At 37.4% G+C, this 18,805-nt stretch overlaps 1 long non-coding RNA gene across 1 annotated transcript; it reads left to right on the top strand.

Annotated features, from left to right (window-relative positions):
* The first annotated feature begins 339 nt into the window (after positions 1-339).
* On the top strand, positions 340-10,606 carry LOC145794842 (uncharacterized). The gene is made up of 2 exons (XR_014334787.1): positions 340-701; positions 10,560-10,606. It is a non-coding gene; the product is annotated as an uncharacterized LOC145794842 (long non-coding RNA).
* Positions 10,607-18,805: the final 8,199 nt, after the last annotated feature.

Genomic DNA, 18,805 nt, shown 5'->3' with positions numbered 1-18,805 from the left:
AAATTGAGGGGTTCTTCTATGGTGTGCACACTTATTACAAAATGTATAATTTTGTCTCAAGATTTCGTAATATCAATTCTAAAATGCATAACCTTGTTACAAATTAATATAACAAAAAATGTCGTAGCCAAGTTACAAACTTTTGCAACATCAACCACAAAATTGTAAACATTTTGTTACGCTAATTTATAGTAAGATTACGCATTTTATGATTAATATTGTAAAATTTTATGACAAAATTATTAATTTTATGACAAAATTATTAATTTTATGATTAAATATATATGATATACACTACGATCCACACTATAACATTTTCCCTGATTGAGACACCATAGATAAAAAACCATCACATAATTTTTCATTATCTTGCGGCTGTCAAAGTTTTGCAAGACAATGTCACAACATTTTTTGTAACGCTCTTGTATGCATTCGCGGGCTCCTTGATTGCCTTGCTAATCCATGACAACACCAGCTCCTCATTTCTTGCCAAGTTCTGCGAGAGCCTTGCCATGGTATCTATGACATCCGCTCTCTCTTTGCTGCTTTGGGCTATGTTCACTCTCATTTTTTTGATTAAGAGCTTGAGGGAGGGTGTCGCCCTTGTCCTATTTTTTTTTTTTTTACTGCAGTAAGTTGAATTTGGTTATAGTGTGTTTTCCAATTAGGCCAACTCTTGATCTTGATACAACTTATCTATGGCATTGTAACGCCCTCAAAATAAGCCCATTTAACATACATTCTTAACATGTTTAGACAAAAGAGAATAAAGCATAATTACATTTCATCAGAGTATTCATTACAAAATGTATTACATGTTGACAACAAAAGTAAACGTCCTATAGGCTTACAACTTTCTAAGTCAACACTTGGTTACAAAAGGAGAGTACTAACTCTATACAAAATAAGCCATTGGCTTGATATACATGTAATGCAATAAAATAAACAAAAGGAGTCTTCAACTCCCACTGCCATCCAAGCTAAGATCTCGGAGGCGGCATACTACCTGCACCTGAAAACGATGTCCCATATAGGATGAGCCAACGCCCAGTAGAGATATGCTAAACATAATATGAGTAATAACTAAAACATAAGCATTTGATAAATGTTTAACTCACATAAATCAATTCATAACCCATTTCAACTACATGACAAATGTGTCCATGTTTCATTCCATTTTCCATTTCTCATTTCTTAACCAATTTCCCGATTCATAACCCTGGCTCAGAACCTGGCCATATACTTTAAATGAGATTATATCTCATATCAATAATATTTCCATTTTAACAATTGAGATAACCACTCAAATTAAACACTTTATACTTCACATTAGATACACATAATTGCTGTATCAATCTCAAATAAAACACTTCCGTATTTCATATATGATACACAGATTTGCTGTATCAATATTTCAATAGATACACATAATTGTTGTATCAACACTTCAATGGATACACACATAATTGCTGTATCAATGGAGTACATCCCCTATCTCCTCCCAAATAATATCCGGTTTAGGGGTCCATCCCCTATCTTCCCCTAAATCGTGGAGTACATCCCCTATCTCCTCCCACACAACACAATGTATATAAACACATATCATATACATAAGCAAGCAATCAATACATAAAATTGATGTATTATTCCAACCGTCATATTCGATGACATTTTTCATTGATTAGTTCTAGTTCGCCTAATCATCATGCATTGTCTACAACAATCAAGACTATCCTCCACCGATAGCCCAAAGCAGTTATTTTTAAACAGATAATAAAAGCCTCAACAGATATATAATCTCAACCTTTTCAAAGTGAGCGATTAATAAATCCAACTCCACCATTCTATCTCATAATGAGCAAATTGCATTATTTCCAACTCAATTTCACATTTCGATAACAAATGTCATTAATTACACTAATGACACGAATATACCCAAACATGGCATTTTCCCCCTTTTTCTCAACATTGACCCAAAGGTCCAAATATTATCAACAACAACAATAACCCCCTTTTTAGACCCAAAACACATATGTATGAGCCAAATAAACAAACCCCTCTTTTCAACATTACACATCTCAAACCCTAACTTCCCAAAACCAAACCATTTTTACAAAAAACTCTACATTTAGGTTAAAGATCATAAAGATGAGTAGGAATCCCTACCTTAAATTTCGGAGCTCGAAGGAAGAAGATGAAGAAATCCCGAAATGCTCCAAATCAAGAAATTTTCGGATCAAAATGTAACCCTCGACAAACTCAACACTTTTTACAAAGGCCAAAGGGTAGGAGGTCACTCCTACTAGATCAAACCCTAGAGAGAAGGTAGAGTTTTAGAGTGAGGTGCTCTCCAATGGAGGTTTTGAAAAAGCAAGAGAGAGAATGGAAATGAAAAAGTGATCCAAAAAGGTAAAACTCGGACTGATATAATGCATTCCCCGCTCGAGCGTGGAACGCCCTGCTCGAGCGTCAGACATAGACTCACGCTCGAGCGTGAAAAGCGCCGCTCGAGCGTCGATTGCACACCTGCAGAAGTTTTGCAGACATGGTCCCCGCTCGAGCGTCAAACTCCCCGCTCGAGCGGAGGAACAAAATCAAAGGGTCATGCTCGAGCGTCAAAACTCCCGCTCGAGCGTACGAAGACCTGCAGAGAAAAAAATACTGGGAGATGGAAATTCATGCTCAAGCGTCAAAATGCCCGCTCGAGCGGGGCTTTTGACGCTCGAGCGTGAAGGCCAAATTCGGGGCATCAACCTTTGGTTTCAAAGCACAACCAACCTGTTTCAAACCTGCCTAACACAACCCAAGACTCAAATACAAGGAGTAAAGGATGAAAATGTGAATGAGACAACAACACATCCACAGAACCGAGTCCGGAATACAATAAATAAAGAGAGGGTAAACCAGGATCGCTATAACCTCCCCCCCGTAAGGAATTTTGTCCCCGAAATTAAGTACAAGTTTTCAAAAACATGTTTTTCTCAATTCTCAACAGTATTACAACTCAACATTCATCTACTTGACCCAATACTGGTCATCCCATCTCTTTTCAAGAGGAAAATCACAATATAAACTCAATATGCATTATAAGCATGTTTTCCTTTGAAATTTACCAATTTCAACACAATTTCACAATTCAATATCATATTCAATGTTCATGATATATTTCCATTTCTACAATACATTCAACATATGCAAAGTAACATTAAACTTCCATTTCAAGGCAAGTTTCAAAATACTTCCATTATTCAAAACATATACAATGTTTTACAACTCAAGACATATTTAATGCTCTTAAAGTTCATCAATATTACAAAATCCCAATACATGGTTAAACATTTACAAACAAGTCCGGATATTTCTCATGGACATCCACCTCACGTTCCCAAGTGGCTTCTTCCACTCCGTGATGTTTCCACAAAACTTTCACCAAGGGAATGGTCTTGCCTCGCAAGACTTGATCCCGCCTATCCAAGACCCGAACCGGTCTCTCTTCTTACGAGATATCCTCGTCGACCTCCAAATCGGTCCAATCCAGCACATGGGACGGATCCGGCTCATACTTCCGAAGCATACTAACATGAAACACGTCATGCACTTCGGACAACTGCGGCGGCAAAGCAAAGCGATAGGCAACCTCACCAATCCTCTCGAGGATCTCAAAAGGGCCAATAAACCGAGGGGACAACTTCCCACTCTTCCCAAACCTCATCAAACCTCACCTAGGTGATATTTTCAGAAAAACATGATCACCCGTCTCAAATGCTAAAGGCCTCCTCCTACAGTCGGCATAACTCTTTTGGCAACTCTGGGCTGTAGCAAGCCTCCTACGGATAAGCTTAACCTTCTCCGTTGTTTCCCTCACCGACTTCGGGCCTAACAAAGGTGCATCACCCACCTCGGCCCAACAAATTGGAGACCTACACGGTCGGCCATACAAGGCCTCAAACGGTGCCATACCGATACTCGACTGAAAACTGTTGTTGTAGGCAAACTCCACCAAGGGCAAGTGCCTCTCCCACGTCCCACTAAAGTCAAGGACGCAACCTCGAAGCATATCCTCTAGGATTTGAATAGTACGCTCGGACTACCCGTCAGTCTGCGGATGATAAGCCGTGCTAAAGGTCAATCTAGTGCCTAAAGCACTCTACAAACTCTGCCACAACCTAGCAGTAAAACGAGGATCTCTATCAGAGATGATCGACACTGGGACCCCGTGCAACCTCACTATGTCCCGAATATACAAATCGGCAAGATGATCTACCGAATCTCTTACGCGCATAGGGATATAGTGCGCCGACTTAGTCAACCGGTCTACAACCACCCAAATAGCGTCACTACCCCGCTGAGTCCTTGGAAGACCTACAACGAAGTCCATAGTGACATGCTCCCACTTCCACTCGGCAGTAGGCAAGCGTTGCAACAAACCCGCTGGCCTCTGACGTTCGGCCTTCACTTGCTGACAAGTAAGGCACTTCGATACAAAAAATGCCACATCTCTCTTCATACCTCGCCACCAAAACTGGCGACCCAAATCACGATACATCTTGGTGCCTCCCGGATGCACTGCAAGGCGTGAATGGTGAAACTCTCGGAGTACCTCCTCTCGGCAAGACTCCGGCACAAACAAGCGGTCTCGGTATCTCATACTCAGGTCGGGATACACAGACAAACCCTTCTCAGCCTTCCCACTAGAGATCTTCTCTCGAAGGGATTCTACCTCAAGGTCACCTCTCTGTGCCTCTAACACTCGATCACAAGTGTAGGCTGCGCTACAACAGAAAACAAGGCTGCAGCCTCAACGGATTCGCCCAAAAGCAAATCAAACTTGCTAAGTGCACCCAACATTTTCCACTCCCGGATGGCTATACAAGCTACATCACTAATGGATTTTCTAGTAAGGGCATCGGCCACCACATTGGCCTTTCCCGGGTGATAGTGCAACTCAAAGTCATAATCCTCTATGAACTCCATCCATCTTCTCTGCCTCAAATTCAAGTCTCTCTGTGTAAATAGATACTTTAAACTCTTATGGTCCGAGAATACCTCGAACCTCTCACCATAAAGGTTGTGCCTCCAAATCTTTAAAGCAAAAATGACGGCTGCTAATTCTAGGTCATGTGTAGGGTAATTCCTCTTGTGTATTTTCAACTGACGTGAGCCATAAGCCACCACTTTCTCCTTTTGCATCAGCAGACAACCTAAACCCTCTCGTAAGGCATCGCAATAAACCGCATAACCCAAACCTCTCTCCGGAATAATCAAAACCGGAGCGGTGGCCAATCTAACCTTCAACTCTTGGAACGACTTTTCACAAGTCTCACTCCATACAAACTTGACCCCTTTTCGTGTCAATCTAGTCAACGGTGAAGCTAACTTGGAGAAATCTTTCACAAACCGGCGGTAATACCCAGCTAATCCCAGAAAACTACGGATCTCAAAAACACTCTTAGGCTGTGCCCAATCCTGCACTGCCTCTATCTTGGATGTATCAACAGACACCCCTCCCCGAAAACCACATGGCCTAAGAACTTGACCTCTTCGAGCCAGAACTCACACTTTCCAACCTTGGCATACAGCCTATGGGCTCTAAGCAACTCAAGCACCACTCTCAAGTGTCCCTCGTGCTCCTCCTCCAAAGGTGAATAAATCAGAATGTCATCTACGAAAATGACTACAAAACGATCTAGGAATTCCCAGAATATCCGATTCATCAAATCCATAAACACTGCCGGTGCATTGGTGAGCCCAAATGGCATCACCACGAACTCATAATGGCCATACCGCGTACGAAATGCCGTCTTCGGAATATCCTCCTCCCTGACCCTCAACTGGTGGTAACCCGATCTCAAGTCTATCTTAGAGAAACAACGGGAACCCTTCAACTGGTCAAACAAATCATCTATACGGGACATAGGGTACTTATTCTTAACCGTAGCCCGATTCAACTTCCGGTAATCGATACAAAGTCTCAAGGCACCATCTTTCTTTTTAGTAAAGACGGCCGGTGCTCCCCACGACGAAACACTAGGGCGGACAAAACCCTTATCCAGCAACTCCTGGAGCTGAATTTTCAACTCACTCAACTCGGCTGGGGCAAAACGATAAGGTGCCATAGAAATCGGCGCTGTGCCGGACACTAAATCAATAGAGAATAGAGAACTCTATCTCTCGATGAGGTGGTAAACTAACAAGGTCCTCGGGAAAAACATCCAAATACTCGCAAACCACTCTTGGCAACTCAACCCTGGTCTCATCACACTCACTACTCAAAAGGCTAGCGAGAAGACCACTAAGCTCATTCCGCCCTCGCGGATCATACACCGGTGGCAACACACTACCAACCCGATCCCCCAAGAAATGGAAACATTTCCCGCTCAAGTTACATACTGTGACCCTCTGGCGGTAACAATCAATAACAGCCCGGTATGACGATAGCCAGTCCATACCCAAAATAACATCAAAACCCGACATAGGCATAACTACAAAAGGAAATGGAAGTCGGTTGTCGGCGATCTCTATATCGCAGCCCCGACACCCGGGTTTCAAAGTCAATTCACCCCCAAGAGGCGATACAACACATATAAGAGATGCTAACTGTGCCAACTCCAACCCCAAAATAGATGCAAATGCAGCAGATATAAAGGAATGGGATGCACCCGTAACAATTAACACATTGGCAACCAAGTCGCAAAATACAAAGGTACCTCTCACAACAGATGGAGTCGGTACAAGATCCTGCGCGGTAACAACATACACGCGCCCTGAAGGCCTCTGATCTACCTGGTCACCTCTAGGAGCAAAAGACTGCTGCACAGATTGAGACGACGAAGCTCCCTGATTGGCCCTCGAGGCCTGAACTGACTGAGCTGGCTAAAAACTCTGCCTCTGCCCAGATGCACCAGAAGTGCCACTCAACTGCGGGCAAAACCTCTTCAGGTGCCCCGCCTGACCACACTGGTAACAAGAGAGCAGCAGGCCTCTGCCCTGACCTTGGCTCTGAGGTCGAGCCAAAGATGAAGCTGCTCTCTGTCCTCCGCCTTTCTGCGGGCAAGCTGAAGACTTGTGGCACAGCTGACCACACTTGTAACAAGTCACGTCTCCCTGACTGCCTCTCCTAGGGCCTTCACTCGGCACTGGAAAGATAGATCTAGCAAAACCACCTTGAGATTGCTGAGGGTTAGAACCCCTCTGTCTCTTGCCATTACCCTGACCATCCTGACTTCTCTTGGAGCCCCTCTGCCTCTCCTCCTCCTCCTGTATCATGATCTCCATATGGGCCGCAGCATCCACAAGACGCCCATAATTCGGGTCGTAGAGCCCCCAACTCTCATCTTGAGGCCATGCCTCAACTTCTTCTCAAACTTCAGACAACGGCGTTCCTCAGACGCCACAAGCTCAGGTGCAAACCTGGACAGACTGGTAAAGGCGGCCTCAAACTCGGCCACTGATAAACTCAGCTGCTTGTGCTAACAAAACTGGTCTCTCAGCTTCTCCCTGGCAGCTGGAGATAAAAACTTCTCCTGGAAAACATTTACAAAAGCCTCTCACGTGCCACCAATACGACCCCTCATGTACTTCCACCACTGACCCGCATCCCCCTTAAGCTGGAAAGATGCCAAGGTCACCTTCAAAGCCCCGTCTTCGATGCCAAGCATCTCAAACGACTTCGTCATCTGTTCGAGCCATTCATAAGCTTTTAATGGCTCTTTCGGATTCCCCACAAACTCGTCCGGATTAGACTGGAAAAACTCCCTCTTTAGAAAGGAAGGCCCTGCATCAACAACCTAGGCCTGAACTGGATTCTCGACTCTGAGAATGCCCATGGATTCCCTCAAGGCTCCTGCTATCTTGCGGGCTAAGGCACCCATGGCCTGTTGACCCACTGGCTCGGCCACATTGGCCTGACCAACGCCCTCCTGCTGCACTAGAATCTCATCCGGTATAGGCACCTCCTGCCTCCTAGGCCTACCTCGCCTACCACCACGTCCTCGTACTCGTCCTGACATCCTAATAAAGGTAACGAAGAACATTAGCACATTCATAAATGTGCCAAAGCTAAAACACTCGAGTCCTAATGCATGGACAATTGTAATTCACTCCACGTAAGCACATAATCACATAAGCACTTACGAATTTTATTTCCGGATAATGATAGTCCCGAGGCGTTACTAGAGTTCGGGTTAGAAACAACATTGATCAAGTGTTTTTCCAACATGACTCACAGAAATCCAAGGATCCAATCAACATCCTAGAAACTAAATCCCATACCCAAATAGTCACGTAAACATGTTATCACATAAGCATATAACACTACATCTAAGTCTCTAACAAGCGACACAAACCCATTGTGATACTAATCACTTCCCACGTACCCAAAGTATTCAAACCTGGTACGCTCTGATACCAAGTTGTAACGCCCTCAAAATAAGCCCATTTAACAAACATTCTTAACATGCTTAGACAAAAGAGAATAAAGCAGAATTACATTTCATCAGAGTATTCATTACAAAATGTATTACATGTTGACAACAAAAGTAAACGCCCTATAGGCTTATAACTTTCCAAGCCAACACTTGGTTACAAAAGGAGAGTACTAACTCTACACAAAATAAGCCCTTGGCTTGATATACATGTAATACAACAAAATCAACAAAAGGAGTCTTAAACTCACACTGACATCCAAGCTAAGATCTTGAAGGTGGCATACTACCTGCACCAGAAAATGATGTCCAATATAGGGTGAGCCAACGCCTAGTAGAGATATGCTAAACATAATATGAGCAATAACTAAAACATAAGCATTTGATAAATGCTTAACTCACATAAATCAATTCATAATCCATTTCAACTACATGACAAATGTGTTCATGTTTCATTCCATTTTCCATTTCTTAACCAATTTACCGATTCATAATCCTGGCTCAGAACCTGGCCATACACTTTAAATGAGATTATATCTCATATCAATAATATTTCCATTTTAACAATTGAGATAACCACTCAAATTAAACACTTTATACTTCACATTAGATACACATAATTGCTGTATCAACACTTCAATGGATACACATAATTACTGTATCAATGGAGTACATCCCCTATCTTCTCCCAAACAATATCCGGTTTAGGAGTCCATCCCCTATCTTCCCCTAAGCTGTGGAGTACATCCCCTATCTCCTCCCACACAACACAATGTATATAAACACATATCATATACATGAGCAAGCAATTAATACATAAAATTGATGTATTATTCCAACCATCATATTCGATGACATTTTTCATTGATTAGTTCTAGTTCGCCTAATCATCATGCATTGTCTACAACAATCAAGACTATCCTCCACCGATAGCCCAAAGCAGTTATTTCTAAACAGATAATAAAAGCCTCAACAGATATATAATCTCAACCTTTTCAAAGTGAGCGATTAATAAATCTAACTCCACCATTCTATCTCATAATGAGAAAATTACATTATTTCCAACTCAATTTCACATTCCGATAACAAATGTCATTAATTACACTAATGACACGAATATACCCAAACATGGCATTTTTTCCCTTTTTCTCAACATTGACCCAAAGGTCCAAATATTATCAACAACAACAATAATCCCCATTTCAGACCCGAAACACATATGTATGAGCCAAATAAACAAACCCCTCTTTTCAACATTACACATCTCAAACCCTAACTTCCCAAAACCAAACCATTTATACAAAAAGCTCTACATTTAGGTTAAAGATCATAAAGATGAGTAGGAATCCCTACCTTAAATTTCTGAGCTCGAAGGAAGAAGATGAAGAAATCCCGAAATGCTCCAAATCAAGAAATTTTCAGATCAAAATGTAGCCCTCGACAAACTCAACACTTTTTACAAAGGCCAAAGGGTAGGAGGTCACTCCTACTAGATCAAACCCTAGAGAGAAGGTAGAGTTTTAGAGTGAGGTGCTCTCTAATGGAGGTTTTGAAAAAGTAAGAGAGAGAATGTAAATCAAAAAATGATCCAAAAAGGTGAAACTCGGACTGATATAATGCACTCCCCGATCGAGCGTGGAATGCCTCGCTCGAGCGTCAGACACAGACTCACGCTCGAGCGTGAAAAGCGCCGCTCGAGCGTCGATTGCACACCTGCAGAAGTTTTGCAGACATGGTCCCCGCTCGAGCGTCAAACTCCCCGCTCAAGCGGAGGAACAAAATCAAAGGGTCACGCTCGAGCGTCAAAACTCCTGCTCAAGCGTACGAAGACCTGCAGAGAAAAAAATACTGGGAGATAGAAATTCACGCTCGAGCGTCAAAACGCCTGCTCGAGCTGAGAAGCAAAAACGAAGGGCCCGCTTGAGCGTCAAAAGCCCCGCTCGAGCGTGAAGGCCAAATTCTAGGCATCAACCTTTGGCTTCAAAGCACAACCAACCTGTTTCAAACCTGCCCAACACAACCCAAGACTCAGATACAGGGAGTAAAGGATGAAAATGAGAATGAGACAACAACACATCCACGGAACCGAGTCCGGAATACAATAAATAAAGAGAGGGTAAACTAGGATCGCTATAGGCATCACCGTTATTCCTACTAGCAACTCAGTATGTTGAATTTGGTTTTGAGTTTTCAAAAATAATTTTCTGAGTTTTCAATCTATAATTTTTTTTGATGAATTTTTTTTAGTATTTTAATCACTTTTTTTTATTTATAGATTTTAGAATTAGTTAATCTATATACACTTAAAAAATACAAATTTTGTGCAAAAATCTTTCAAAAATTCATTGAGTACAAAAAAAGAGTAGAGCTATTCTAGTCCAAAAATTAGACTCATTTTTCAAACTTAATGATACGGCAGCATATTTGAATATCTAAGGTAATTTCTTTTTCTCATGTCTTTTCGGATTATCAGCCAATTATCTCTTTTACATGTTATTGAATCTTAGAAATGGGTCTAGAAGGTGGACTTCTGTATTATTTTTCTATAAGAAAAGAGTAAGTACAAAAATTCAATACATATTTATATTTTGTTGTATTCAATGAATTTTTAAAGATTTTTGTACAAATTTTATACTTTTTAAACGTATTTAGATTATATAGATCTAAAAATAAAAAAATAATTAAAATATTAAAAAAACTTACTAAAAACAAAAATATGATGTTTTTAAAATTCCAAACGAAGTAGGTGTTGTGCTAGATAAGAGTGTCTTTTTCATTTTTTTTTATTGGCGAAATAGTTGTTAAATTAGCATCTATGGGGATTAGCCTCTCTACTCTTGCAAAGCATTTAGTGCTTGTCACCTAATTTAATTCGTTCTTGCAGAATTGAATTCATGATCTCTCCCTTAAAACTAAACTTTTAAAAAAATCATGATGACGAATTAATGTTTCGGACATCACTATGCAGGTCCCCTAATTCAAATCATTTTAGTTTTGTCATGTCTGTTTATAATAATATTAGAAATACCATTTAATATATTAAAAATATATTAATTAAATATAATATTAAATAAATTTCACTTTAAGTAATTGATTTTACATTTATGATTTATCTCTTAGTTAATATGTTTATTGATATAATAAGTATTTCTATGCTTCTTGGGGACTCTTTGTAAGTTGAGATTAAATAAAAAAAGAAAAAAGAAAAAAGAAAAAAAAGTGTGTTCTCTCTTTTTGGATAACAAAATGAGAAAGGAGGGAGAAGAGAACGATTTGTCTTTATTTGGCCAAGGAAAATAAAATGTCTTAGGTTGTTTTTAGGGTAATAAATCTCAAAATATGATTTTTTGATTGGTTTAGTCATTTTTTTTTTATGAACCCAAAGGTCCTATTAAAGCGAAAATTACACAAAAAGGCAGTCACTTACATATTTGAGTTTAATTTTCTAAGGATAAAAGTTGGTTTCTCTAAATGTAAAATTACACATTTGAGTAATTCGCATTATAGAGGTTTTAGATTTTCCCTCCTCTAACAAATTCCACATTACAAAAAAAAAATGTAACACTCTAATAATGTAACACTCTAATATAACAGTAACGTAACATCCAATGCAAAACATTAAAAAACTCTTTGGTGCATTTTTCCCAAACGTAATAACGAAACACTAAAAAAAAAACTCATTAGTGCATTTTTTTTAAACGTAAACACTCCAATGTAACACACCTAACACTCCAATTAATGTAATACAAAAAAACTCCTTAGTGTACTTTTTTCAAATGTAACAATCCAATCAATGTAATCCCAAACGTAACACTCCAATGTAACACACACAAAAATACTAAAAAATTCTTTAATGTTATTTTTCTAAACGTAACACTCACAATTTGAAATTATACACTCAAAACTTATTAAGAAATTTTTGTACTGTTTTTGGAATGGTTTGAAGAATATCATATCTTTTTTTTTTTTTTTTTTTTCTTTTTTTTTTTGGACTGTTATATTTGCGAAAAGTATACCAAGGAATTTTTTTGTGTGTTACATTGGAATGTTACACTACGAAATTTTTTTGGAGTGTTACGTTTGGAAAAAGTACACTACGTTTTTTTTTTTTTTTTTTTTTTTGAGTGTTACATTTGAGTGTTATATGGGAGTGTTATAGTTTGAAATTACACATTTGCCTAAAGTTTACTAAAGGATTTTTGTAATCCTTTTGAAATGTTTGAAGAATCCCACATTCTTTTGGAATGTTTGAAGGATCGTATATTTCAAGTCATTTTTGTACTCATTTTGAAATGTTTTCCAAATGAAAAAGATTCTCATATAAAAATTCATCTCAAATTTGATTCTCATAGATTGTGTACATTAACTTTCTAGCACAAAAAAAAAAAAAAAAAAAAAGAAGAAGAAAAAGAAGAAGAAGAAGAAGAAGAAGAAGAAAACATAGTAAGGGTATAACTATAAATTTAATTTCTAAACAATATATTAAATTTACCTTTCCAAAATCAATGGGACTAATTAATTTATAAGAAAATCCTTGGGACTAAATAGATTATCAATTCTCAAAATGAAATTTATAGATAAATTTTCCTTGTTTTTATCAAAATAGAAATGTGCATTCTGTCTATATATATATCCTTTTATAATTCAGTATCCGACTAAATGGGTCGATTAATTTGGATGATTAAATTCAGCGTTTACTATTTGCGGCCGAATTAAAGGTGGGACGAAATCTCATATAAATTGGCCGCAAAAGAGATTAAGAAGGAAGCATACTCTCAGGCCCAAGTCTTGACTGCCAGGCCAACCTTTTGAAATTTATGGGCATTGTCTACATGGTACTACTGACAAATAAAAAATTACAATACATGTTAAGGAGGTCATTATGTATCTTTTTACTCCTTACTAAAGTTGAGTCAGTATCTCACACTCGTAATTTTTTTTTAGTATATTATTAACTTGAAACACCACATAGACAATGTTAAATTTTACTACACCAGTATTAAATAATTACCTTATGCAAGATAACCTTGGCTAAAGTCATTTTTTTATTTTTTTAATATTTAGAAAGGAAATTTTGATATTATAAAAAGTTGGTAGCTAGTATGTTAGTTTTTTAAGAGAAAGTATATATATTTTGATATATATTTTTTAATTTCCGAAAATGCCTATTTAAATAGAAAGGAATAAAAATAAAAGACTCTGAAGCTTCTCCTTCCTCTTCTTCCTTGCATTTCTTCAATCTCGCATTCCACTTTGCCTACACAAATTGCAGAGAAAATCCCCAAGAACAAAGAAAAGGGGATCATAGAGAATCTTCAACAATATGGGCTATTTTAATTATGCCAATGTTATAGTTTTAAAATGTTATCTTGTCAAAATATTATATTTTGAGAAACTTGCTCCAGTTGTGTACATAATATATATTACTTTTGAAGACCATTCAATGTCTACCATATGATGCAATTGTTTGTACTTTGTTATATGCATTCACTGTATATATCTCTAAAGTAAATTTTAAATAAAAATTTTAATCCAATAATTAAGATTTTAAAAACTGACCTAAATAATTTGGTGAACCCTCTATTCACTCAACACAAATGTATATTGATAGTAATAAACATATTAAGTTACGTAATTCACCATATTGAACCACAAATTGATGAATTAGGTAGAAATTTTGGTTAAATGCACGAATAGAAATAATTTTGATTCAAACAAACGTTGGTAGTGATGTAAAGATACAACTCGTCTCCTTCCCCCATAGGAGAGAGTAGGGCAAGAGTTGGTTGACGGTGGGTTAGGGCTTGCAGGTGAGAGGAAAGAGAGATGAGATGAGAGAAAAAGGGAAGGCAGTTTGATAATTTGAAAGAAAAAAAAATTCTTACCATTTCGTATTATTTCACATATTTTCATGTCTATTGTAATTATTTTTAATTCCCTTTTTTTTTTCTTGGTAATTTCTTTGGTCAATTCATTCATTGTATCTATTTGAATTCTAAAAAGCAAAGAAGAAGAAATTATCTCTAAAACAAAAAATGGTATATTAATCTTAAGCTAAATACTAAATTTAATTGATAAAAGAGTATCAAATTTCCATAGAAAATATTGAATTTTTCTATCAACATGTTATATGAATTTATAATTTGGTTAAGTACATAAGTCTACACATATTAGGTATATAGTGATCCTGGTTTTCCCCTTCATGTATAGTATTCTGGATTTGGGTTCCACGGTTGAGTATTGTTGTTTATATTCTGTTTCCATCCTTAAATTCCTTGTATTTGAGTTTTAGGATATGTTGGGCAGGTTTGGAACAGGTTGGGTGTGATTTGAAACAAATGGTTGTTGCCCAGAATTTGGTTTCTTCGCTCGAACGAGGCTTTTTGCGCTTGAGCGAGCTTTAAGTATTTGCTTCTTCGCTCGAGCGAGGGTTTATGCGCTCGAGCGAGTATTGTGAATCTTCAGGTATCTTTTTCAAACGCAACTTCTGCTCGAGCGAGCTTTCCTTCGCTCGAGCGAGCTTGGTCTGGTGTGTCTCTTCGCTCGAGCGAGCGAGTGAGCTCTATGTTTTGTGTTTTTTCGCTCGAGCGAGCACTCTTGCGCTCGAGCGTGCTTTTGGGTTGCAGACCTGAAGCTTCGCATTGTTCACTTGAGCGGCGTTTCTTGCGCTCAAGCAAGGTTCTTTTGTGTCTGGTCGCTCGAGCGACCACTCCTTTGCTCGAGCGAGGCTTGAATATACCTGTTAGCGGCAACGTGTTATACATTAGTTTTTCATCTCCTTTCTTTCTCAAACCCTAGATCCGACACACACACTCTCTCTATATACCTTCTCTCTACAAATACTCTATGTTCTAGAGGTATTCTACCCTAGTCCCTTTGTAAGAAAGTTGAAGTTTGGTTTGGGCTACATTTTGATCTGAAAAATCTTGGATTTGGAGCACTTTCAAGTTTCTTCATCTTCTCCTTTGGGCTCTTAACTTTAAGGTAGGGATAGTCTACTCCTTCTTATGAGTTTTAATATAAATTTAATCATTTTGTATAAATGGTGAAATATGGAAATTTTGGAGAGTTGGGGATTTGATTTGGAATTATTAAAAGAGGGATATGAATTTCTAAGCTCTATATATATACTTGTGGATGTCAAAATGGGGTTATTGATGTATAATTGGCAAAATGGTGAGGTTTGGACCTTTAGGTCAATGTTGTGGAATTTGGGGAAAAATGCCCTAATTGGTTACAAATAATTAATTTGTATAATTAATTTGGTAAACTGTGGAAATATGAAATTGAGTTGGGGATTGTGAAATTGGGCAAATATGAGATTGAATGGTGTAGTTGGATTGACTAATCACTCACCAAGGGAAAAGTTGATAATTTATCTGTTTGGTAAATTCAATTATCTATTTAGAAATAACTGTTCGGGCTATCGGTAGAGGATAGCCATGATTGTTATAGAACTGCATGATGATTAGGTAAATTGAAACTAATCAATTGGAATATGTCATTGAAAATGACGGTTGGATTAACACATTGAATATGTGCTTTAATTGATCATTGTATATGATAAGGTGTTTAAATGCATTGCATATGTATATTGTTTGGGAGAAGATAGGGGATGTACGCCATTGTGTGGAAGGAGATAGGTGATGTACTCCATTGTTTAGGAGGAGATAGGGGATGAACTCCATTGATAATTAAGTTGGCCGGAGGGTCTAGGATGAAAGTCTCGAAACTTTATATGCATCTGAATGATGTTGATGATTGAAGTGTTGTTAATATGAGTTATAGTCTCATTTTGAATTGTTGATGAATCGAAGTATTGTTTTCTTATGAGTTGTAGTCTCATTTGAATTACTTGAATAGATGAACCATGTCAATGAAATGAATTGGAAATACAAATGAAACTCAGTTGAAAGATGAATATCAATGTTGGTGTATTATAAAAATGGTGTATATCGATGCACATGTGTTGAACATTTATCAGATGCTAATGTTTTAGTTATTTCTCATATTTGGTTTAGCGTATCTCTACTGGGCTTTGGCTCACCCCATATGGGATATCATTTTCAGATACATGTGATATGTCGCCTCCAAGGATGTAGCTTGGGAGGTTTAGAAGCTAAAAGCTTATTTTTGTGTAGTCATCTTTTGTATTACATGTAATTCAAGCCAAGGGCTTAATATGTTAAGAGTTAGATCTCTCTTTTGTTGTAACCAAGTGCTGGCTTGGAAAGTTGTAAGCCCGTAGGGCATTTACTTTTGTTGTCAATATGTAATACTTTTTGTAATGAACACTCTGATGAATGAATATATGTTTATTTCTCCTATGTCTATGGATATCAGGAATGATTGGCTGATGTGTTTATTTGAGGGCGTTACAAGGTAACTATCACTTGAGGGTAAATTACAAATATAGCCCTTGAGGTTGTCTTAAGATATATTGTCCATTGTGGTTTTGAAAATCACAAAAATTCCATTGTCAAAAATTTTTATTTAATAAAATTAATAGAAAAAAAATGAAATTCCTAACTATTCTCCTATACAGTATAATAAAATTATTGAAATTATTAATTAAAATATATTTCTAATATCATTAAAAACTATTAATTGACTTAATGATTTATTAATAAAATGGGACATTTGTTATGCGATTAGAAATTGGAGGGGTAGAATGTAATTTTCAAAATTATAGAGAGCGATTCATATTTTAAGTAAATCCCCGAAAATATATTTATAATTTACCTTAAAATTTAAAATTAACTTAGAAAGAATTTGAGTTTAAAGTTAATAGGCTTTTTTACCAGCCAGTCCTAATAATTGTAGCTATTACTCATTAGGTCCTAAGTTTCTATCTCATGCACCAGGTAGTCCTGTAAAACAAAAATTTCTCTAGTTTTGCCTATATCCTGTTTTGCCCTAGTTCGTTGTTCTCTCTCTCTCTCTCTCTCTCTAATTATTTTTCTAGTCGATATAGTCACCTTCAATGCCACTTACTTCAACCATTATTATACTCTGCCTTCTTCAACACTGCTCGCCTCAAGCACTGACATCATTCTTCACATTCCTTGTTGTCGCTGTCTTTGATCTTAGACCAACCTCTTTTCTCATTATCATCACCGTTGCTCCTTCTCTATTATTCTCTTCCATCATCGTTGTGCTCTTCTCAAACCATTCCACTTTCAGGCGATTTTGAAACACATTCCAAAGAAATCTCAAGCAATTTTGCAACAAATCTCAGTCTAAATCTCAAGCGACTACATTCAATTAGTTAGTGATAAATTTATCACTATTGAAAATGACAAATCTAGCAACTGCACTGAACACAATAATAAACATAACATGAACAAAAATCAGTGATAAATTTATCACAGTATTAATATCAAAATTTCAGCAGCAAAAATCCACAACATATTAAACAAATTAGTGATAAATTTATCACTGAATTAATTGGTAAAATATCAGATTGGTTCAACAAGTTTTACAAATGTAGATCTTTACCAACATACTGTAGAAAGAGTCTCGATCTCATCGGCGACCATGTAAAGTACCAGATTGGCATTGAAGATGGTCGATCGACATTGAAAACAACTAGATTTGAAGCTAGTGGTGAAGTTCAACATTAAAAATGATGGGTCAATGATTGAAGAAGAACGACAGTGATGGAAGATGAAAGATGGAGGATGGAGGAAGAGCGACGACAATGACAAAAAGGAAGGAAGACAACAATGTTAGGCGAGCGAGTCAAACGGTTGAGAGAGAGAGGGAGAGAGAGAGAGAGAGAAACGGCCTGGTCCAAATATATCAGGGGTAAAATAAGAATATGGGCTAAATTATTTTGAGTTAGGACCTCATGGGTATTAAGTCTGATTCGGAGGACCGGCCTGTAACTCACCCGAGTTGATATGGGTTATTACTATTGTTTAATATTCTTAAATATATGTGACTTTCACATTCAATCTAAAATGTATAATTTTTTTTGGGGGGGAGGGGAGGGGGGTTATAAATTTGTAGTTTTTGAGCACTACAAATTTAATAATATAGCTATGATTTTAGTAACTAAAAATGTGGTGAATTTTAATAGATTATGTGGCTGAGATATAAGTCAACGTCGGCCAACCCTTGCCCCACTCTCCACAGTGGGATCTAAAGTTATGTTTAGCATAATGGGTTGGGCTTAAAATAATCATAAAAAAATAAAATAGACTAAAAAGTTAATAAAATAAAATGTCACATGAAATTATAATCATTTTAATTTTTTCTCTCACAAAAATTAAAAAAGTCAAAAAATTCATTCTAAATTAGACTTTTTAACCTATGTTAAAATAGTTAAAAACCAACTCACTTCCCAAACGGAAAGCTAAGTTGGATCTACGTCAATTTAT

This window comes from Camellia sinensis, chromosome 7, assembly GCF_055761805.1.
Source record: "Camellia sinensis isolate YWXY chromosome 7, ASM5576180v1, whole genome shotgun sequence".
Classification (NCBI taxonomy): domain Eukaryota; kingdom Viridiplantae; phylum Streptophyta; class Magnoliopsida; order Ericales; family Theaceae; genus Camellia; species Camellia sinensis.
This window is presented reverse-complemented; position numbering and strand designations above follow the sequence as displayed.